The following is a 24,176-nucleotide window of genomic DNA, read 5'->3' as shown; positions in this document are numbered from 1 at the left end:
TTAGGGTAAAGGGCTATCCATCACCTAAAGGTTTTACCCTTTCTTTGTGTTGCCAACAATCCAATTAAACCTTTAGTTATTTTAAAATGTATAATAAATGTTTGGCAACTGTAGTCACCTTGTTGTGCTAGCGAATACTAGAATCTTATTCATTATTTTTAGTTTAGTTTTGTTTTGTTTCTTGAGACAGGGTCTCACACTGTCACCCAGACTGGAATGGAGTGCAGGGAAAGAATCACAGATCACTGTTTCCTCAACTTCCTGGTTTCAGGTGATCCTCCACCTCAGCCTCTCAAGTAGCTGGGATTACAGGCACACACTATCATGCCCAGCTAATTTTTTTTTTTTTTTTTTTTTTTTTTTTTACCCAGAGACAGGGTTTTACGTCATCGCCCAGTCCTGTTCTTGAACTCCTGGACTCAAGGGATCCACCTGCTTTGTCCTCCCAAAGTGCTGGGATTGCAGGCGTAAGTCATCATGCTTGGCCAAATACTAGATTTTATTTATTTTATCTAACCATATTTTTGTACCCCTTAACCAACTCACATCCTCCCATCCCCTGATTACACTTTCCATCCTGTGGTAACTATTGTTCTAATCTCTATCTCCATTAGTTCAAGTATTTTAAATTTAGCTCCCACAAATATATGAGAATATGCAATTTTCATCTTTCTGTGCCTGGCTGGTTTCACTTAGCATAATTATCTCCTGTTCCATCCATATTGTTGGAAATGACGGGATCGTATTCATTTTTATGGCTATATAGTACTCCATTGCATAAGTGTATTACATTTTCTTTTCCCATTTGTCTATTGATGGACGCTTAGGATGCTTCCAGATTTAGGTTATTGTGAATAGTGCAGCAATAAACATGGTAGTACAAGTGTCTCTTTGATATACAGATTTCCTTTCTTTTGGGAATATACCTAGCAGTGGGATTGCTGAGTCATATGGTAGCTCTATTTTTAGTATTTTGAGGAACCTTCAAACTCCTCTCCATAGTGGCTGTACTTATTTACATACCCACCAACAGTGTGCAAGGGTTTTGTTTCCTTTCCTTTTCTACACATTCTTGCCAGCATTTGTTATTGCCTGTTTTTTTTCAATGAAAATAATTTTAACTGGGGTGAGATAATGCCTCATTCCAGTTTTGATTTGGATTTTTCTGATGATCAGTGATGTTGTGCACCTATTCATATACTTGTTTGCCATTTATTTGAGAAATGTCTATTCAGATCTTTTGCTTATTTTTAAATCAGATTATTAGATTATTTCCCATAGAGTTGTTTGTACTTCTTTTATATTCTAATTATTAATCCCTTGTCAGAGGGATAGTCTGCAAATATGTTGTCCCATTCTGTTGGCTGTCTCTTGAATTTGTTGATTGTTTTCATTGTTATGCAGAAGTATTTTCACTTGATGTGATCCCATTTGTCCATTTTATGCTTTAGATGCCTGTGTTTGTGGATTATTTCTCAAGAACACTTTGCCCAGTTCAATGTCCTGGAGCGTTTCTCCAATGTTTTTGTTTGGTAGTTTCATAGTCTGAGGTCTTAGATTTAAGTTTTAAATCCATTATAATTTTATTTTTGTATACGGCAAGAGATAGGGAACTAATTTCATTATTCTGCATTTAGATATCCAGTGTGTACAGCAGCATTTATTGATGTGACTGTCCTTTCTCCAATATAGGTTCTAGGCACCTTTGTCAAAATGTGTTCATTGCAGACGTATAAATTTGTTTTGGGGGTATTATTCTGTTCCACTGGTCTATGCATCGTTTTTCTGCCACTACCATGCAGTTTTGGTTGCTATAGCTCTGTAATTTAATTTGGAGTCAAGTAATGTGATTCTTTCAGGTTTGTTGTTTTTATTCAGGATAGCTTTGGCTATTCTGGATCTTCAGTGTATCCATATAAAATTTAGGTTTTTTTGAACTATAGTTTTGTGAACTATGTGAACTATGCTATCTAGGCTTGGAGAAGCAGTGGCACAAACACTCCTTTGGCTGCCACAGCAGGTGTCTTATTACATCATGTGCCTATCAAATTCCTCGGCCCTGAGCACAGCACAGCATCAGGACTCGTTTAAGAATTGCAGTCCTTGTGGTCTAGATTGCCTTTCAAGTTTATTTAGGATCCCAGGGCACTTTAGCCCACCATGGCAAGGCTTGCCAGAACTCAAGCTCTTACCACGGATGGGTGATTCCCTTCTGTCTAGGACTCATCTAAATGCTCCCTCGTGGAGGCCAGCTGAGTTTTGCTCCATGTTGCTTTTTGCTGTGACAGACAACACTGGGTTCTAATGCAAAGTCCCACAATCACTATGCTCTTCTTCCCCTAAATGCACAGATTCTCCCACCATGGCATGCGATGGTCTCCAGGGTATGGAAGAGAGGTGGCACCAGCCATTCAAGACTGTCTTTTCTACCATCTTCAGTGCCTTTTTCTGTAAGATGAAACTAAAACCAAGCACTGTGATTGCTCGCCTAATTTTTGGTTCTTATGAAGGTGCTTTTTTTGTATGAATAGTTGTTCAATTTGGTGTTCCTGTGGGGAGGGAAATTAGGGAAGGTTCCTATTCGACCATTTTTCTCAGGCCCCCTCTGTGTGGTTCTTTTTGTAATCAACTATCACAGAACACCTCTTGGGCAGAATATTTACATCCCTCCTATCTGACAAATCCATATACACCATATACACCTCAAAAGCACCAAATTCTCATTGCATCATATCATAACACTCAAAATCTATATAGATCATGTAATCTATATTAGGTCTAGATGTTGATACTTGGTTGCAGTTTGTTTTAATCTGAAAAACTATGAAGAAAAAAAAGACAAGTTATTTGTATCCCCATTCCAAGTGCCTATCATGTAATGATGGCACACAGATTAATAGCTATGGACCCTCCCATTTGAAAAGAGGAGGAATGAGAGGCACATAGCAATCTCTGACAATTCCTAATTCAGGTTTGCTAGAATTGCTATTGAGATTGTATATATTCCTTAATTAGGTAGTTTCTAGTTCTGCAACTTGAGAATGCCTCTCTAGTCCAGTGTTCTCCATTTGGACCTAGTTTTATAAAATGTTCTTTCTTTTTTTATTGTTCTATTTGGTCATTTAAAAAAAAAAAAAGTAAAGAAACAAGGTCTCACTCTGTCAACCAGGCCAGAATACAGTGGTGCAATCATAGCTCCCTGCAACCTAGAACTCTTGAGCTGTAGTCCTACTTCATCCTCCCAAATAGCTGGGACTAGAGGTGCACAACACCATGGCTGGCTCTATTTGGACTTTTCTGAAACTAGAATAGTATACATGTCTTTTGAACTACTTCTGTCTTCTCAGTCTAATTCATACAATTTCAAGGTGAGATCACAATGGCCTTTTTGCATTTGAAACAATCTCAGTTACATTTAGGCCATGCTGCTGGTACATTTACTGATTACAATACTTTATTTAACAAAATTTGCCAGGAGTAACACACAATATTCTTATCAAGGCAGGTCTTTATACTCAAGCAATTCAGGGCCACTATGCACATGTCAGTTTGCTGTAAGACAAAACCACGGTGATTCCTAGAATCCCTTTTATCCACTTGAAAATATGCCCTAGGAAGTGCCTTCATTTTTTCAGTGGCCTTTCAAAGTGTGTCACAGCAGACAATGTGGATCTTTACCCTGATGACATACTTTGGCAATCTTTATATAGCTTAAGAATCTAGGTATATTACATAGTTTTATTTTCTAATTATCAAGTTCTGATCCCTTTTTATTTCCTCTGCATTCTGCTTGTCAATGCTGGGCCAGGTCTTTTTTTCATCTCAGTTCTTTCTTGTAGTACCTTAAGCGCAACAAAGAAGCACCACTGACATATCCATCATTCTTCCTGGAAATCTCATAACTTGAGGTGTGGGTGTAGTGTAGTCTAATTTGCCAACTATTTCTTTCATGGACTGAACTGTAAATCATGTTTACATGTGTCTTTTCCAAACTCAGTTTAGTAGGAAATGTCCCTATATCTTCTAGTATGTTTATGACTTTATTTTTTGCTTTTAAATATTTGATCAACTTGGCACCTTTTTAGTTGTGTAGTATGAGGAGTCTCCTTCTCTTTCTTCATTCCTCCTCATTCTCTTCCTCATCCTCATCCTCTTCTTCCTGCTCCTCTTCTCCCTCCTTCTCTTACACTTCCTGTTCCTGTTCCTCTTCCTCCTTCTAGGTGGCTGCAGTTGTCAGAACACCATTTCTTAGTTTACATTTTCTCCCTGATTTGAGACGGCTCCAGTACAACTAAAAGTGCATACTCTTGCAAACTATTTTGGGACTTTCTCTTCTGTTTTATTCATCTGTCTTTCTAGGTATGCTCTATGACACATTGCTTTAATGTTGGTGATTTATATGTTTAGTATCTGGTAAGGCTAGTATCCATTCTTGGCATTTCTTCATTAGAGTTCCTCCTTTATATTTGTATGCTTATTATTTTGCGTGATTTTATATTAAAAATCTCCCCTAGTTTACAAAAATGGTATTTTATAGATGGATTCATTTGTAGACAATTGAAATCATTATAACATCCAATAACACAATATAGTTTGCATTTGTAAGGGCATCATTTGTTCCCATGAGTGTTTTTTTTTTAAATTTCTCTTTATATATATATTAGGTATTTCCTGTTTAATATAATTCCCAGGTATATTTCACTTTTGTTTTTACCACAGATTATTTTACATAGTTAGACATTCCAAATTGTAATTTACTATATAATGAACGCTAGTTATTTCTGTTTATAAATTTGATTGCTTGAAATATTACTGATTTATCTTACTGTTTGGGTTTGATTTTAGTTTCTTCCAGCATGTTTTATAGATGTGTCACCTTATTGTCTGTCTTATTATCTTAAGAAAATATTTATTTTTTATTTTCTTAAATTTTCATTTTCAAAATATCTATTCAGTCAAATAGTTTTTATTACATAAAAAAATTCTATAATATTTTTCTAGAAATATTAGTTTGATAAATTATATAAACCAATTTAACAATGTTGAAACAGTCTTGCATTCCTAGAATAAATCCAACTCAGTCATATTGCATTTATTTCTTTAAACAAGTTGTTAAAATATGTTTACTTATGAATGTTCGATCAATATGCATAAATAATATTGTGATTTTATGTTATTTTCTGTAAAATTATTGTCACCTATTGGTATTAATATATACTCAATATATAATATAAATTTGAAAACTATAGTTTTTATGCACTTTGGAGATATTTGCATAGCATTGCAATTATCTGCTTTTTAGCAATTTGCTGAAGTTACCCCTAAAAACTCAGAGGCCTCCTAAGGCTTTGATTCAATTTGTCTCATTCAGTTTTGTTGTTATTTCATTGTTTGGGAACAATATTCTCATGGAATATCACTATACATAGATTTTATCTTCTTCTGGGGTCAGTGTGAATATTTTTCTGAAAATTTCTTAAACAGGTTTTCACAATTATTTGCATATTTTAAAGCAAGTCTATTTTATTTAATTCTTATAATTTGCCATTTACATGATAATTTCTCTATTATTTCATATTTCATATGTATGTCCATATTTTTTCTCTTTTTTCTTTGATTAGGTTAGGTAGAGATTTTGCTGGTTGGTTAATTTTTTCAAAGAACTATCTTTGGTATTTGTGTGTGAATTAAAATATTCTGCATTTCAACTCATTGGTTTGTGTTTAGAATATTTGTATGTCTGCAATTTCTGCTTTGCTAATGTTGCTGTTGCATTATCCTGCACAAGGATATGCAAAACTTTTATCCTCAATGTAAACTGTATACTTCGCTCTCAGCAAGTGTTCTTTTATCAGATGCAGTAATTTTTGATATTAAGGTCACAATCCTGCTTTCTTTTTGTTTTCACTTACAAGGTGCACATTTTCCCATCGTATTATTTTCTAGTTTTATGAATCACTTTTTACATAAATCCCTTTTATAAAGCATAGATCCAAAGTAAAGATATTTTAAAACGATGAGTTAGCTCTGTTAACATTTATTCATATCACATTACTGTTATAAGGTTCTGTCATTTTGTTATATTTTTTGTTAACCTGTTTTTAGTTACTCACTATACAATTTGTTTTGTTTGTTCCTGTGGGTAGTTCTGATATTAACAAAACATTTGCATTTTTATTCTACTAACTTTTATAATTAAAAATTTACATATCAGACCTTTTAAAAGACATTTTCTATTAGTCTCTTTTGTTTATAAATTAAAATTAGCAATACTTTATCCTTCTTGTCTACTTTCTAAATTTTCATTTGGTCATATTACTATTGTTACTATCCCTTTTTATAGCTTCCTATTAATTTGTTTAGTCTGCATGATTCTTTTTTGGCCTTGCCTTCCACATCACTCGGAATCTTAATATTTAATACAGAATTGTGCTCATCAGTGTTACTGAAATTACTGAACTTTTGCATCATTATGTGTAACACAGTTGCTCCAGCAAGAAGCATAATTTTGCCTTTCACTGTGAGCCCCTCACCTTCAAAAGAGATACCTTTGCTGATACTTTCTGGTATCTGATGCCCTTCACTGCCTCTCTGCATTTATTTGATTTAGTGTCTTCTCTCATTCAAAATGGAGTTTGCGTGTGTGATTCCACGAGACATGGAGCATGATTCTTACCGGAAGTCCTACATAATTTTTGAAAGTAGACATCAGAAGTACTTTTATCCAATTTTAATTGTGAAGGAAAAATAATGAAGGATATATATATATATATATATATATATATGTCAGAATATGTCTGTTAATATTAAACTATCCACAAGAACAAAGAAAACACATTGTGTGTGTGTGTATATACGTGTGTGTGTGTATATGTGTGTGTGTGTATATATATGTGTATGTGTGTGTATATGTGTGTGTGTATATGTGTGTGTGTGTGTGTGTGTATACCTGGCTGGCAAAGTTATGCAGCTATCACACTAGAGGGCTAGAATTAAAAAGCAATGCCTTTTTTCCATAATCAGAGAGGCTGTCCGGAAAGATGCTCTGATGAGATAAGATTATCTCTCAGCTATCCCTATATAAACTTATGTTCTAATAATATTAATCATATTACCTCCCAAAGTGGGTTTATTTGCCCATACAACAAAAAGCCAAACACCAAAACACTGAGTGTTTCTAGAGAGAAAGTTTTATTGCAAGTCAATTGGCAAGGAGACATGTGGCAATGCTCAAGTCGGTCTCCTTGAGCTGGTAGATGGGGCTGGTTTTATAGGCAGAGGGGATAAGAGGCATGATCTGATTGGATCTTGCAATGAAATGATGCCAGGAAGTGTGATACCAGGGCTCGATCTGATTGGATTATGGATCCATGGATCATGCCACGAGGTGCTCATGTTTTAGTTCAGACCTCATTCCTTGGTCCAAGCACTTAGGTTTTGCCAGTAGTTGCACACTTGATTCATCCGGGCATGCTCTTGTTATGTAATTGCAACTTGGGTTCCATGGCAACTGGAAAACAATTTTTTATTACACAAAGTTAAGCTAGATTGAGCTGGTCCTGTCATTACAATAAAAAATAAGTATTTGTAAGGTCAAACCATTGCCAAAAAATGTGATCCTTAGACATGTTTTCTTTTTAACTTTCCAATACTAATTAAGGTTTTAGTTTTTGAGTTTATTGTCTAAAACATGGGTAAATCTCTAGTTTATCTCTTCTTTGGTTCGGAGAAATCTAAAGCTCTGTTTAGTCAGTCACATGTATTTGATTGATGACATTCTAAAAGACATATTAATAATATTGTGTTGGCTGGGCGTGGTGGCTCACGCCTGTAATCCCAGCACTTTGGGAGGTCGAGGCGGGGGATCACCTGAGGTTGGGAGTTCGAGACCAGTGTGACCAGCATGGAGAAACCCTGTCTCTACTAAAAATACAAAATTAGCCAGGTGTGGTGGCACATGCCTGTAATCCCAGCTACTCGGGGAGCTGAGTTGGGAGAATTGCTTGAACTGGGGAGGCAGAGGTTGTAGTGAGCTAAGATCACACCATTGCACTCCAGCCTGGGCAACAAGAGTGAAACTGTCTTTAAAAAAAAAAAAAAAAAAAATATTGTGTTAACAGTATGCCACAGTGTCAATGGAATATTCAATTATTCTCTCCAATTTGAGCAACTATGATTGTACTTCCAGTGATTTGCTGAAAGAAATTGGACAAAAAAGGAAACAGTCTTGCTAAAAATTGAGTTTCAGTTTTGTGTTTAGAACAGTGGTATTAATACTTTAATTAGTGGTAGGTAGTCTGATAACCTTACGATTGGGTTAGGAAAACAGATATCTAATGAAGACTCAAAAAAATGTAGAACCCAAGCAGGATACATAAAGAAAAATAAGATTTTGTGCTTTGAAAATCTCATTTTGCAACTTCACAGCTGATAAATGATAATCTGTTTAGAGGAAAAACTCTAAAAACAAACAGGCCAAGAATGGGCAAATTCTATGCTTACATGCCATGTTTCTTCTCCATGTGTTTCTGTGTTTCAACATAACGAACAGAAAAATAATAAAAACTATAAACCCTTTTGACTTTATCAAAAAGTTTTTCCCTGGGAATGAAATCACAAATATGACAGATTATTTGAAGACCGTGGGATAGAACCATTAACATTCTACTTTGAATCACTGAACAGACTACATTAAGGGACCTGAGAATATATAGAACAATCCTAGAATAAAACAAACAAGGGATTGGATTTGAGTAGCATTACACAAAAATAAAATAAATAATGCTTTTCTCTCTGCAGGTTGAATAATGATTTGGGGAGTCATAATTTCACACAAATTATTTAATTTTTGTCTAAAATTCATATACTGTCCATTATCCTAAGTTGCAGATCACTGATTTAAAATTAGAATGTGACATTTTAAATAACATCTCAAAGATGTTATAGTAAGTATACTAATATGTCTTTATTAGTCCTTGAGAATCAATTTCAAAAGCCTTTAGATTCTGATGAAAATTATGCAAATTCAAGCATACTGTCATCCTTATAGTTTATGTTAATTTGACATTAATGTTAGCTGCCTATCACACTAACAATAATCTATCTGAACTAGCAGGCTGGAATACCAATTATTGAAATGAGTGGAGCTCATCCTTGAAGTTTCTTCTCTCTGTTGCAAGTAGACATATGTCAGCACACAGGGAATAGCACAGATATATCAAAGTCTTTCAAGTAACCAGGCATCTTTCAGTAATGGAGAAGGCTGTGGTTGACATACTAAATCTTAAAAAGAAAGAGAAGTCACTTTGTATTGAGAACAAAAAGAGCCGAAAGAGAGAAAAATTGATGTGAAGATATTCTTACATATTTAGAGTCATTATTAGAGAATGTTGGCCAAGTAGAACCTCTGGTTTTGAAATCTTTATTTTACAATGAATTACTATGTATCTTATTCAATTTGCTTGTCAAGAATTCAAGATATTAATTGATTTTTTCAAATGAGGGCTTTCTTTTTCTCCCTTTTGATTCTGGCTGCTGAGTGTGAATTACCTCAATTTGACTTACAATGAAAGTAAAAGTTTTAAAAAAAGCAAACAACTTTTGCATTCAAGGCACATTGTTATTTGTCTTCAAAGAAAGAGTATGCTGGAATCTATGAATTTTTGTGCATGTATTTTCTTATAGTGATGTTACTTTTTTATGTTAGACTTAAGTTGAGTAACAGGAAAGTCCCTGAATAATTCCCTCGAGTTTTCTGCCTTCTTGTACTGTGGGAAATATCAATACAAACGATTCCAAGAATATATGCCAAATACCAGATCTTTTTGTAATTATTTTAACACCCATAATATGATAGTTAAAAGGTTAGTTAAACAAGATATCCATTTGAGAGTTACACATTATGTTGCATCATTAGCTAAGTTTTTATGTGTATGTTTATTTTCTTTTCTTTGTTTTTCCAAATAGTCTATAAGGTTCTTAATATTTAGGAAAAGGTCTAATTCTTTTTGTTCTCTTCACAGTGCTTGAGATAATAAAAACTCAAGTATTTTCTATACTAATTGTGATACAATTATATAAGTTAACAAGAAACAATTATTATAACTCACCTGACTCATTCCCCCAGAAATTATAGTAACACATTGACAAATGTTATCATAAATGTATATGGTGAGTGAATATTTAGGACAGACATAAAAAGATTAAAATGACAGATTAGGGAAGACAGTTCAAGCATGTGGACTAAAAAATTAATCTTGTTATAATTGAAGATTAACAAGAAGCTACCCATTAGGAAAATATGTACCAAGATAGTAAAAAGACTCCAAGGATAAGGAATATTCTTGACACCACAGTCATTTTTTTTCCAGGGATTGAATTGTATGAAGGTTCACAGTGATTGCACAAGAATGAGTATTAATTTAAAATCTATTTTTAATATATTTGGAAATAGAGAATCAAGAGAGTCATAAAAGCAAACATCCATATACCTTTCATCTAGCAAAACAACTATTTAAATTTGCCACGTTGCTTAAAATACACGTTGCTGAAGTATTTTAACATAATTGCAGACGTAATGATAATTCATCTCTAAGTATTTTAGTATGCATCGGTAAAACTAAGGACATTTTCCTATATAGCAACAATGCTATTTGCATAGCTAGTAAGACAAGTAATAATTCTTTAAATTATCTAATACTCTACCCATACCCAAATTTCAGAATGAAGAGCTTAGGGTCATTGCATTTCAGTGTGTAATATGAAAAGCTGTGTCCAACCATTTTTCTCCACTATAAAGAAAGCAAGCCATCCAGGTACGTTGGCTCATGCCTGCAATCCCAGCATTTTGGGAGGCTGAAGTGGGCAGATCACTTGAGGCCAAGAGTTCAAGACCAGCATGGCCAACATAGCAATGGGTAAGTCTCTATGAAAAATAAGAAATTTAACTGGGCATGGTGGTGCACACCTGTGATCTCAGCTAACTGGGAGGGTGAGGTATAAGAATCGCTTGAATCTGGGAGGCACAGGTTGCAGTGAGCTGAGATCCCACTGTTGTGCTCCAACCTGAGTGACAGAGTGAGATTCCATCTCAAAAGAGAGAAAGAAAGTAAGAAAGNACACAAGAACAGAGGTATGGTGAAAGGAAAGCTCTTCTATTAATCAAATGCTAGCAGATGGGCAATGGCCAGGCTCATGCCTTTAGGAGACCATTCCAATGTTTTGGGCTGAGTGAAGGGGTTTAAGAAAGAAAAGGTGTGGAAACTATGGGGAGTGGTGCAAGAGGGTGAAGGTCTGCGAGTCTGTTCCGATAGTTATCTTCAGTAATCGCCCAGAGGAGGTCTGATTTGTATTATCCTGACTTTGGCCTAGCAGTGGCGGGCTATTGCTTGTACTTTTCCCTAAGTAGGAAAATTCTGCAGCTGGGTCTCTTTGCTTCGGTTGTTGGAAATTGACCCCTGGGATTTCTAAGCAAGCACATAATTAGATAAGCAAACACCATTCACCCAAATTCCTGGCAGGAAAGAGAGAAACAAATAGTTTCAAAGTGTGTTTCAAGGCTGATATTTAGAAAGCAAAAATAATAATAATACTAAAATAAAAGTTTTAAAAGCATTTTGAGGCTAGGTTACTTGGTTATAATATCATAGTCACTTGCATTAGTCCATTTTCACACTATATAAAGAAATATCTGAGATTGCATAATTTACAAAGGAAAGAGGGTTAATTGGCTCATGATTCTGGAGGCTACGCAAGAAGCATGGCAGGGGAGGCCTCAGGAGACTTACAATTATGGCAGAAGGCGAAGGAAAAGCAGGCACTTTATACATGGCCAGAGCAGGAGGAAAAGAGAGAGAGAAGGGAGGTGCCATACACTTTTAAACAACTGAATCTCATGAGAACTCATTATACGGTGAGTGAATCCCACGGTACTAAACCAGCTATCCCCAACTGTTTCGGCACCAGGGATCAGTTTTGATGAAGACATTTTTTCCATGTGAGAGGGGTGGGGTCGGATGGTTGCAGGATGAAACTGTTCCACCTCAGGTCATCAGGCACTAGATTCTCCTAAGGGGTGCATAACCTAGATCCCTTGCATGCACGGTTCACAAGAGGGTATGCGTTCCTATGAGAATCTAATGCCACCATTGATCTGACAGGAGGCAGAGTTCAGGAGGTAAGGCTCACTTGCCCACAACTCACCTTCCACTATGCACCCCGTTCCTAACAGGCAAGAGACTGGTACCCATCTGTGGCATGGGGATTGAGGACCCCTGTACTAAACCATTCAGGAGAACTCTACCCCATGATCCAATCGCCTTCTACCAGGCCCTACCTCCAACACTGGGGATGACAATTCTACATGAGATGTAGGCAAAGACACAGACCCAGACCATATCAGTGCTGTAATTCAATTCACCTAATATTTGCACAATGTTTTAAAAACTGTATTAGAACAGTATTAAAAATGGCTAATTGTCTCCTTTCTTTTATTTTGAGTTGGTTTACTGTGAGATGAGGGCACTGTAATTTGTCTAAGATGTCCTTTCTCAGTGTTCTACCAACTAAGTTAAATTGCCTTGTAATACAAATGAGTTGGACTAACCAACATCACAATCATTTGAGAAGTGCATTTGATTTATTCATGCAATAAAGATTTACTTAGCACCTTTTATTTATAAGGGATTGTTTGTGCTAGACAATAACAAAAAGGTAAGGTTTGCAATATTCATCTTTTTATCCCTCATATATATTGTATTATCCTGTCTAACGTTCAATAAATGCTTAAATGAATGAAGAAATATGTTTAAATAAGTGAAACATTAAGTAAATACAGTATTAATTATTAAAATGCAGCTGAACTTATAACATTTTGAGCACATAGAGTAGAAGAAAGTCATAAACAAATAATTGCAATACAGAGTGGTACACTGTATTAAATGAATGTGCAAGTGGTAGTAAGAGTGCTGAGTAAATAAAGGCAAAAATTTGGAATTAAGGAGGGAATCCTAATATTAAGTTTATTGCAGGTAACAGAGGTAAAAGCATCATGAATAATTTACATGAGAATTTTATTTCTGTCTCATATATATAAAAGTCTGGAGATGGTAGTCTAGTGCTAATATGTAGTTTCTGGCTCACAAGGCTCTCAGAGTCCCAGGCTTATTCCAACTCTTCATTGTAGAAAACAGTGCTTCCCCTCACCCCAGGTCATTGCTAGAGTACCAACCGTCTCATTTTTGTTGTAATCATCATATTGAAGTTTCAGCCATCAAGAAGGCTGAAGCCTCAATGAAAGAGAACAAGAGGCATGCATCAATCATCCTGTAAGAAAGACTTCACAAAGCTTCCCTGAAGTGCATATGATTTATTCATGGAATAAAGATTTACTTAGTATCTTTTGTTTATAAGGAATTGTGTGTACTAGACAATAATAAAAAGGTAGTCATTGTAATATTCATCTTTTTATACCCCATGTGTATTGTATTAGCATGTCTAACATTTAATAAATGCTTAAATGGATAAAGAAAAATGTGACATGTTAACTTACGTTTTATTTCCTCAAACTTCATCTAAGACCTACAAGTGACTTCAAGGATGTTTGGTAGAAAATATAGTATACATAGCAAGGAATCATATGCCTAGCTGAAAACAAAACAAAACAAAACAAAAACAAAAACAAAAAACAAAAAACTGTATGTCTGTGGAAGAAGAAAATGATGGGAAGTTTTCTAGAGAATGTAACATCTGACCTGAATTTTGAAGCAAGACTATAAGTTGGAACAATCCATTCATGGAGTGGTATGAGAAGACAAAAAATGTAAACATAGAAAGTGGCATTAATAGAGGTAAAGAGATCAGAGGAAGCTGGCTATGGTACATTATGTTATCTTGTGTAATATTAAACTTGGACTTTTATCTTGGTGAAAATTTAGAAGCATTATTGGATTTTGCAACTGCATTACATTATCTGGTGTTGACAGACAAATAATAGACTCAGAGTGGTAGGCTAGCATGAGGAGAGACTGGAGGCAAGATGGTTGTTTTCAAAATATTGCCCATGATATAGAGCAGAGGAAAATCTGGAAACAATGAAGATAGATCTTTCAGGTAGAGTAAAAAAGATTTGATAACAAATTGGATGTGAGACTGAAGGGGAGAAAAGTGTCAAACATTTATCACGAGTTTCTATTTTGGTTCCCCAGGTAGAATTACTGAGATTAGAAATGCAATGTGACAAGTAGGTTTAATGGAATAAATAGGTCAGTTTTGGACTTAAGTATAAATTGACTATGAAACATATTTTTGAATGAGTGTAAGTTTTAAGAGAAATATAAAAATTTATTATACAGTTTAGGCAAATATGAAGAGTTAAAACAGTCCAATACTGGAAAATATTATATTTGTGATATGATTCCCTTGTACATAACACACCTCACTACCTCAAATGTATCCAAAAAGCCAGATATAAAATTATTCTTCTGCAAGGCAAGTAGATATCCTGTCTTTAATGGAATAAAAGGTATAAGAAAACATTTACAATGAAATCTTGTGTGCCCTAAATCATCTTAGATGTTAAAGTGTCTTCTTAGTTACCATTGTTTAATATTTTAAAGAGTGAAGCAGGAAACAATTATAGTTTGTTATTCTATAACTGCAAATGATAAATAAACTCATTTACCTAAAACACAGCAATTAAAAACACTCTAGAAGATTTAGAATGGGTCCCTTAGGGTACTACAACCTCCTTTAAAAATATCGTATATTGAAACATTCTCTGTGAACTATCACTTCTTAATTATGTACTTTTCTCAAGATCAAATATATAAACTGAAGGGAATCTTATAACTGAAGTGGAGGGAAGATGCTGTGAACGATATTACCCTATTAATGAGTCTGTTAATAAGAAATAAAAAGGCCGAAGATAAGCTATCAAAATAAAAAGAAATAAACATTGTTTCAACAAAGATCTAGCAAATCATATGTCAAAATTCTAGAAGATGTCATTTAAACAACCACTTTAAAGTCATTTGATTTAAAAAATTGTTTCATTTCTCCAGAACATATTTCTAAATCATCTACCCTATTTGATTTCCAGCTGTTAACATTTCTGTTTTGAGAAGTAGATGATTTATAGACTTTCTTAAGCATGAATAAAATCCCTTAATTTGATATATTGAAATTTTTGAAAATGAAAAATTTCGCAAGGTAAGTCCTCTTCACTTCTGTTCTTTCTTCTGCTTTCCTTCTGCTGTTTGATTTTATGCTTTTATGTAAAAACAATGAAAATATATTAAAAAATGTATAAAATATGACAATTTAAAAATACATCTGAGATAGTAAAGAGTAATCTCCTATTTAAAAGTTCAAAGTTCAACCTATGTTTCAAGTTATTATGAAAAGGGGTAAAAGAAAGAATTCAGAGTAAAATAAGAAAAAACAACATTTTGGGAAAAATAATTTATTATATCTTGGTTCCAAATGAACCAAAAACCAAGATTCTCCTTGATATATAACTAAAAGATTGATCTTCATTGTATTTAATATTAGCAAATATTTAGTAATGTCAGGGAATACTTCTTTAAGTTCATACAGGAATGCTTTCACACACAGTTTTCTTAGTATTATTTAGCTATCTTAAAAAGGCTATAATAAAAGTAGCAAAGTAACAACATTCATAAATTTGGTGTAAGAGATACCTCACTTTAAATTTCCATTCTGGAACATCGACCTCGCTGCACTCACTGTTAGCCAATGAAAAGCAAGTTATATAAAAGTGAAATTATTTGCCTAGTTTTTCAGCAAACCTGAAAGGTTAAGTATGATAAGTGACATTTTAATAAGCACAGTTCAACTCAGAGCAAAACGGCTCTGGAGATTTAGTTTTATATTTTACAAATTTCATAATCTATATAATTGCTTATTTGATATAAGGATATATAAGAGTTTGCTTCAATATTAAAATCCTTATGTTTTACTCTTCTGAGGACTTAATACTCTTTTGTTTACTTCCCAGTAAAGACAAAAATGAAGATTTTAATAAGTAGGCAAATTTGTCTGCTTTTTTAAATATATGGGCAAATGTAAATTATAGATACAATAAACGTTATATCTTGGACAGTGTACTCTCAACAATAATAAACAAATCAATATGAGCACTAAATAATCTCTTAATTAAGAAATTGTCCATCTAAAAAGCAGGTTAGTCCAGTTACTTTTTGTGATTTTTGTAAATATTTATGTATGTAAATGTGCTTTAGTTTTATTTAATGATGGCTTTTTAATCAACTTAATAGACATCTTTATAGACTTGAAAACTTACTAATTGTTTTAATAGGAATAACAGCCAAAGAAATTCCCACACATGAAAGGCATATTTTAAGAAATATACTGAACTTTATGTAAAGCTGTTTGCAGGAGGAGGTTCATAGTAAAATTGGAAGAAGGTAGTATAGATTTTCTTGATCATATAAATTGAGACAATATTCTGAAAATGCTACTAACTTGTTTTTTATTTAAGTCCTCAATGTCTATATATTTCATTCATGCTTGTAATCTTAACCACTGTCCCCCCTACCCTTACCACCCCAGTTTCGTTAGTTTAAAATTATGAGCAAGTTATACTTCCCTTTATCCACAATGGGAGGGATGGTGGGAGGGGAATAGAAGTGTATGAGAGAAAACATCTTTCCTCTTTTCCCTTTTATGTTGATTCATGTAGATACTAAACAACAGGCCAGCATATTTTCCAAATCTGCTTGTCTTCACTGTACCAAATCGGTGCTTTGAGCTATTCTCCAACTTGCAATGATATTACAGAATTAGCTTATTTTTTGTTAAGACAAATTTCCAGACAAAAAAGAAAGTGCCACAATATTAGTTCTCCCTCAGACAAATTTTTTCCTTCGAGGAGGCAAGAATCAAAATGCTGCAGCCCAGTATGGATTTACCACTGCTAACAGCAGTTTCTCTTTAGTTTCAATATTGAATATGTCCTCCTTCTTGAACATTTTTAGTGTCTTCCAGTGTTGTTTTTCTACTCCTATAGTGGTGTCTTCTCTGTATGCTTTGAAAATTTCTTTTAAAATTATATTGATTTCAGTGACCTTGGTAAGTGCAGGTTCTGAGGAGCTAATTTCAGGGACAGATAGTGCACGTGGCATTGGGAACAAATATACTTAATCAGTTTACATTAGTACTTCCTATGCTTAATAAGGAAAAAAAGGAGGATATTATGTTAAGTACAATAAGCCAAGCACAGAAAGACAAATACCACATAATTTCACTCACGTGGAATCTAAAAAAACAGAACTCAGAAATAGAGAGTGGAATGGTACTTCCCAGAGGCAGGGGTGGAATGAGGATAGGGAGATTTTGGTTAAAGGATACAAAATTTCAGTAAGATAGAAGCGATGTATGTTCAAGAGATCTATCCTGTAACATGGTGGCTACAGTTAACAGCAATGCACCGTATTCTTAAAAAAATCACTAAGTATATTTCAAGTGTTCTCACCACATAAAGTATGTGAGCTAATGCACATGTTAATTTGCTCTATTGGGCCAGTCTACAATGTACATGTATTTTAAAGAATGGCAGTTTACACAACAAATAGATACAATTTGTATTTATCAATTACAAGTAAATTAGTTTTTTTTAAATATAAAACACACACACACACACACACACACAGAGCTGTCACTTCATTTCCTACTTCTCAAATCCTGTAAGAATGGTTAAGGCTATTGTAACCCTTAAAAAAAAATAGAATCATGACTTAGAATGTAATTATAGTTTTAGTCTATGCCTTAAAAATTTCTTAAATTATTACCATAAAGCCTTCATGCACATTATTATTTAGGGGTGATTGAAAACATTTTCATATATACACATATATACACACACATACACACACACATATACATATATATATACACACACACACATATATATGTATACATATGGATTATGTGAGCAGGTGCTTGTGTGCTTTGAATCCCCCACTGGTGCCAAAGTAGGGAGCATCTCAGTTTTCTTATCAACTTAGCCCAATAAGATACAGAAGGTAAAGGATGGGTGTGTTTTAAAAACTGCCAAATATCAAAATATTGAGTTAAACTTTTTATTACACCCTTTTTGTGACTATTTGCATTCATTCTTTTTGTTTGTTTTCTGGAGACAGAATCTTGCTCTGTCTTCCAGACTGGAGTGCAGTGTCTCCATCTCAGCTCACTGCAACCTCCACCTCCTGAGTTCAGGTGATTCTCTTGTCTTAGCCTCCCAAGTAGCTGGGACTACAGGAGCATGCAACCACGCACGGCTAATTTTTGTATTTTCAGTAAAGACCGAGTTTCACCAGGTTGGCCAGGCTGGTCTCAAACTCCTGACCTCAGGTGATCTGCCTGCCTCCACCTCCCAAATTGCTGGAATTACAGGCGTGAGCCACCATGCCCAGCCTGCATTCATTCTTTAACAGAGCTCCTGTCACACGATATTGTCACTACCTGCCCATTTGTTTGCAGCTAGCTCCTCATATACTCTATGCTCCATAACAGAAGAATTTCTGTCTTGTTTATCTTATAATCTTAGGACTTACCACAGTGTTCCATATAATCAATATTGTATACAATACAATAAGGAAACTTAAGAGTCCAATATAAAAACAAGATTAAAAAGTAGAGTGTCCAGCAAAATTACTACACCATATGATCTTGTTTGGAAATATCTGCATTGTGCATATGTGTATACATGTATATGTGAGAGTATTTGAAAAAACACAAGTATTTTCTTAATGAATACTTTGGCTAAATTCTATTTATCAACCTATCTGCAAATGGTCAAGGACACTAATCTTGGAAGAAAGGGGGCATATGAAATGCTTTTAGTACTGATTGCAATGGGCAAAACGGCCAGATTACCTTTTACTAAAACAATAATTGGTCAATATATCAGAATTTTATTGTACTTCTTACTTAAAATTGTACTTCATTGATTTTTTATCTTCATATCTTTAAAATTTTCTAAATTGACCATAAAATAATGTTTTATAGAGCATTGACATAGTTGGGTCAAATTGAATTTTCAGAAAGGCACATCATAACAGATTTTTATAGGTCTTAATAAATAACTTTCTTTTTTTTCCTTTGTCATCATTCCCTTTACTTTCCTAAGACATTCTTTGGGCGTTTTAGGAGGGACATTTTGATAACCTACACAGTAACATTTTGTATCTCAGTAATTCCAATGGCATGAATGTTTTCATGACATATTATAGTAAACTAAGTAGAGAGACAGTGGAATATAATAATAACAAAAAGGTATTTACAGTCAGATATGCCTGAGATTATTTATTGGGTGTACCACTCTTTGCCACATGAATCTGGGTAAATAGACCACAGTATTGTGATTTGTCAAATGAAATAACTCTATAGAGTTGTGGAATTAATTAAATAAATTACTATAAATCAACCAATACCATGCATGGCATGTCATCTGGCAAAAACCAGTGAGAAGGTATATAAAGATGTATAAATTAAAGATAGTATAGCTATCATCTTATTTCTTTGGTATTTAACAACTTTTAGTGTTTTTGAAATGAAATAAACTTTAGATGCTATCTAGTCTTGTGGTTTCTAAAAGAAGATCCATAAGCCATCTTTGGAGCTCCTAGAAAATTCACATTCCTGTGACCTGTAGTCAGGCGATTTCCACCATGATTTCTACTATTTCTACTATGGTAATATGGATAAGGCCCAAAATATGTGTTTTGGTGAAGCTTTTAAAATAATACTGAAGTTTAGCCAACTTGAACACCACTGATCTTTGCGCATCCTACTGATTTCACAAATATGCAACTGATGAACATGGAGGTAATTTGTTTTTGAGCTTATTGTTGTCAGTTCAAGCTTTTGCTAATGATGTCACTTCCACATATAGGGCTTATGTACAAGAAACAGGAGGGCTTGTGAATTTAAAGCAGTATGCTCATGGAGTGGCCACAACTAAGAAAGTCTGTGATAGCTATGCACTGATGAGATATGGACGAGGAGTCTCTATAGCAAGAGTAATGTGCTCGCGGACTGGGTATCAGAGTTCTGTGGTCATTAAGGCTTTTGCCCATTTTACATTCTAGCCAATTTTCCAAAAACAGGGTAATATTTAAGGAATGGGAATGGATTGTTTTCTTGAATTCATCAATAAAAATGTAACTACCTTGTGCTTAACCTTAAAGACAGAATGACATGGGGGAAAAGGAGCTTAAATACAGATCTTTGAAATACAAAGAAGTTACTGATCATTAGATATTTCATTGCGGCACTATTCACAATAGCAAAGACTTGGAATCAACCCAAATGTCCATCAGTGACAGACTGGATTAAGAAAATGTGGCACATATACACCATGGAATACTATGCAGCCATAAAAAAGGATGAGTTTGTGTCCTTTGTAGGGACATGGATGCAGCTGGAAACCATCATTCTTAGCAAACTATCACAAGAACAGAACACCAAACACCGCATGTTCTCACTCATAGGTGGGAACTGAACAATGAGATCACGTGGACTCGGGAAGGGGAACATCACACACCGGGGCCTATCATGGGGAGGGGGGCGGGGGGAGGGATTGCATTGGGAGTTATACCTGATGTAAATGACGAGTTGATGGGTGCAGCACAGCAACATGGCACAAGTATACATATGTAACAAACCTGCACGTTATGCACATGTACCCTAGAACTTAAAGTATAATAATAATAAAAAAATAAATAAATAAATAAAAAAGGTATTCCATTCTGGAGATTGTCTTGATGTACTTTTGATTGGGCAAAATACTGCTATTATTTATAAGCTTTATAATTTACATGTATGATTATTAGTCTTATCCTTACTCTTAGAATTGACCTTACTCTTATTATTTAAGTGTGCTGAGTATGATTGGCAGAAAGCTATCATCCTTCATTTAATAACCCAGGAATCTTTTATTTTATTTTCTCACTACCTCTTGTAACGTTGGAGTCTGGGGTTCTCAGGGGTTTCTCTCTTTCTTTTTTTTTTTTTTTTTTGAGATGGGATCTCTCTCTGTTGCCCAGGCTGGAGTGCAGAGGTGCGATTGTGGCTCACTGCAAGCTCTGCCTCCTGCATTGACACCTTTCTCCTGCCTCAGCCTCCCGAGTGGCTGGGACTACAGGCACCCGCCACCACGCCTGGCTAATTTTGTTTTTGTATTTTTAGTAGAGACGGGGTTTCACCGTGTTAGCCAGGATGGTCTTGATCTCCTGACCTCGTGATCCACCCACCTCGGCCTCCCAAATTGCTGGTATTACAGGTGTGAGCCACTGTACCCAGCTGTTGTTGCTGAAAAGTGGCAGGCCTCTCACTTAAAACTGTGGCAAAACTCCAGTGGAAAAATTAAGGAATTATAAATCTAGTAACTAAGATGACTAAGACATAAATTAATCTGAATCTAATTTCCCCATCAGTGTATTCAGCAGAAACTTATTTAGTAAATTTCTTGGGATTAAGAAATAATATTGGCAATTAAAACCATTGTTTCAGTTTTAAAGTAAGTATGCCATTTTCAGAACAAAACAGGACATCTGATTCTACAATACTGAATGAACTAAGAGTTTATTAAAGATATTTTGAATTCAATTTGGACATTGACCTATTGTTAGGAAAACACAAAAATAACATATATAATATCTCCAAAAAGTAAGGAACAGTTTTGATAAAGTCTAAGGCAGCTCACATTCTGTAATAAACCTTTGGAAGAGAAGTATTGTTGGTATAGTTCTTTTTCTGACAACCTATCCAGCATTCAAATACAAAACTATGAAAACTACCATTTGTACTGAAGGTTTCTATTTTTTCTTATTATATCAATTTTGAGCAGTTGAGCATTAAAAAAAATTCAGAGTGTTTGATGTAAATGATTCTATGCTATGTAAATGACCCTCTGCTAATAGATATTATTAATACTTAACAGCTATATAGTGCTTTCATCTGCAGCTCCCAAAGGGATTTATGAGTGTTACAATCTTCATTTTTTAGAAGATGAACAAGAATTCTAAGAAAATGACTATATAGTCACTACAAAGGCTTTTTGAGCATGTGACTAGCAATACATTGAAATTGGAATGGTTGGAATGCAAATAGTCTACTTACACCAAGTATTTGCTTTTACATGGAGAATTGCCCAGTCTGGTCCCAGATAGAAAAAGAAGCTTGTTTTACTGTGCCTATTTGGTGTTTATTTTATTTCAGTTTGGTTTTCTCCTCTCTGCTTTCAAACACATTGTTTCTACATTCATTTTAATTTTTTTCTCTAGTTACTCTTCCAACCCACTATTAGAATATTAGAATACTCTTTTCAAAAAAGAGGGGATAAGAATGTTTACATCAGTTAGTTACTGGCCAAAAAGTTTCACCTATTTCACCTGCAGTCATAATGCTATGGATGTTAATGGTTGTATCATATCCCTTGTTTGTACAATTTCAAGAATTAAAATAATCAAGCAGCAAGAACTGGATTAAAAAAAATACTTTTGAGCAGAAACCTCTTTCTTTCACCTCTAAGATTCCATCTGTTTGCTAAGAGTAACGTTGATTAGAAAATTATCCTTATAAATCATTCCAGAGACTATATTTTCATTTCTGTTCAATACACTGGAACTGTCCTAGCATTATCTGTGCTGTTTACTACATTTTTCAAAAAAGTACAACATTATGTGGGACAAATAAGTTAGATGAAAGGACAATTTATTGAATTATTAGCTATTTTTATTGGGTACTTGCTGTCATAGGACACTTGTGAAATGAAGAGCTCGCTGCCACAATAGCTATGGTTCTGGTTGGAGCTCACATTCTTCAGGCGGTTTTTAACACCTATCATATTTCAAAGCAAAAATATATGAGATGTTGAAAGGTACCTCCTAAGATACATCCCACCAAGCTTGTTTTAGGAGATAAAGACACCGTGGAGACAAAGGGTAGAGAGCCTTGTTAAGGGTTAAGCAGAGAAAGTTGTAGAAGCCAATCCAAAATGACAGGGAGAGTTGACTCAGGCTGACAAGGGAAAAACTACTATGATTGCTTTCCTTGTTTGTTGCCTTATTTGTTTAAGGGTAGTAGACATTCATTCTTCTTGTCCTGATTTGGTTGTGTGGCTGTAGAATGTACATGTGAGAGCCAGAGGCATGAATGAGAGTCTGCAGCATTTTCCATTCTGCATGGCCAGCTCTGCTGCTGTGAGAGCCATCCCTGAGCCCATCTGGACCATCTGTGTGCCCGTGGAGGAAGAGGACTCCATTAGGCTCAGCCTGAGGAAGAGGAGCAACAATTATGACTTAACCACAGTGGAACAGGGTTGAGGTTTATTGCCTATATAAACACTGCTAATTGCTGTATGATTCTAAGAGATGGAAAAAAATCTTAAAACACAAAGGAAATTGAACTCCCCTACTGGCAAGTTAGGCATTGGGTCAAACTGAAAACTTGCATTAGGAAAATATGTATGAAGTTTTTTTTTGCAGATGAGGGGTGTGGGAAAAATTATAATTCTTAAAACTATATGAATCAATGTTTTAGAAATATTTAAAACCCAAACTTATGGTTTTTAGAAAGAATAGCCTATCTCAATGATTTATTTAATTGGAAACATAGTCTATTTCAGCATGATTTATTGTTTGTAATTTGCTTTTCATATTCTAAACCTTAATAATTTATTATAAAAATGTATTTTTAAAGATGTGAAACTGAATTTTTTTGACTTAAGTAATAATAACTCTGCATAAAAGTTGATGATTTTTTTAACTTCTGTAATAAAGATATTTACAATAACCAAACTCATGATCTTTTTAGGTTAGTTTCACTGGAGAAGTTCTGGGACTCCAAAATAAATAATAAATAATATTCATATAAGTATCCTAACTTTTTTGTAATGCCTGAAAACTTTTTAACAAAATAGTAATGTCATTTTACATTTAGAAATAAATTGAAAAATATACATTGAATATATATATACACATATGTGTGTAATTGTATAAATTGTACATTAATTTTAATCTACACTAACCTGAAAATCACAGCCATTTTAACCTTGAGAACACGTTTGATTGGGGAAAAGGGAGTGGTGGTAAAAATCTAAATTTATCATGAAAATAATTTAGCTACTTACAGTT

The sequence above is a fragment of the Theropithecus gelada genome, chromosome 5, assembly GCF_003255815.1.
Source record: "Theropithecus gelada isolate Dixy chromosome 5, Tgel_1.0, whole genome shotgun sequence".
Lineage (NCBI taxonomy): Eukaryota > Metazoa > Chordata > Mammalia > Primates > Cercopithecidae > Theropithecus > Theropithecus gelada.
Note: the sequence above shows the minus strand (reverse complement) of the source record.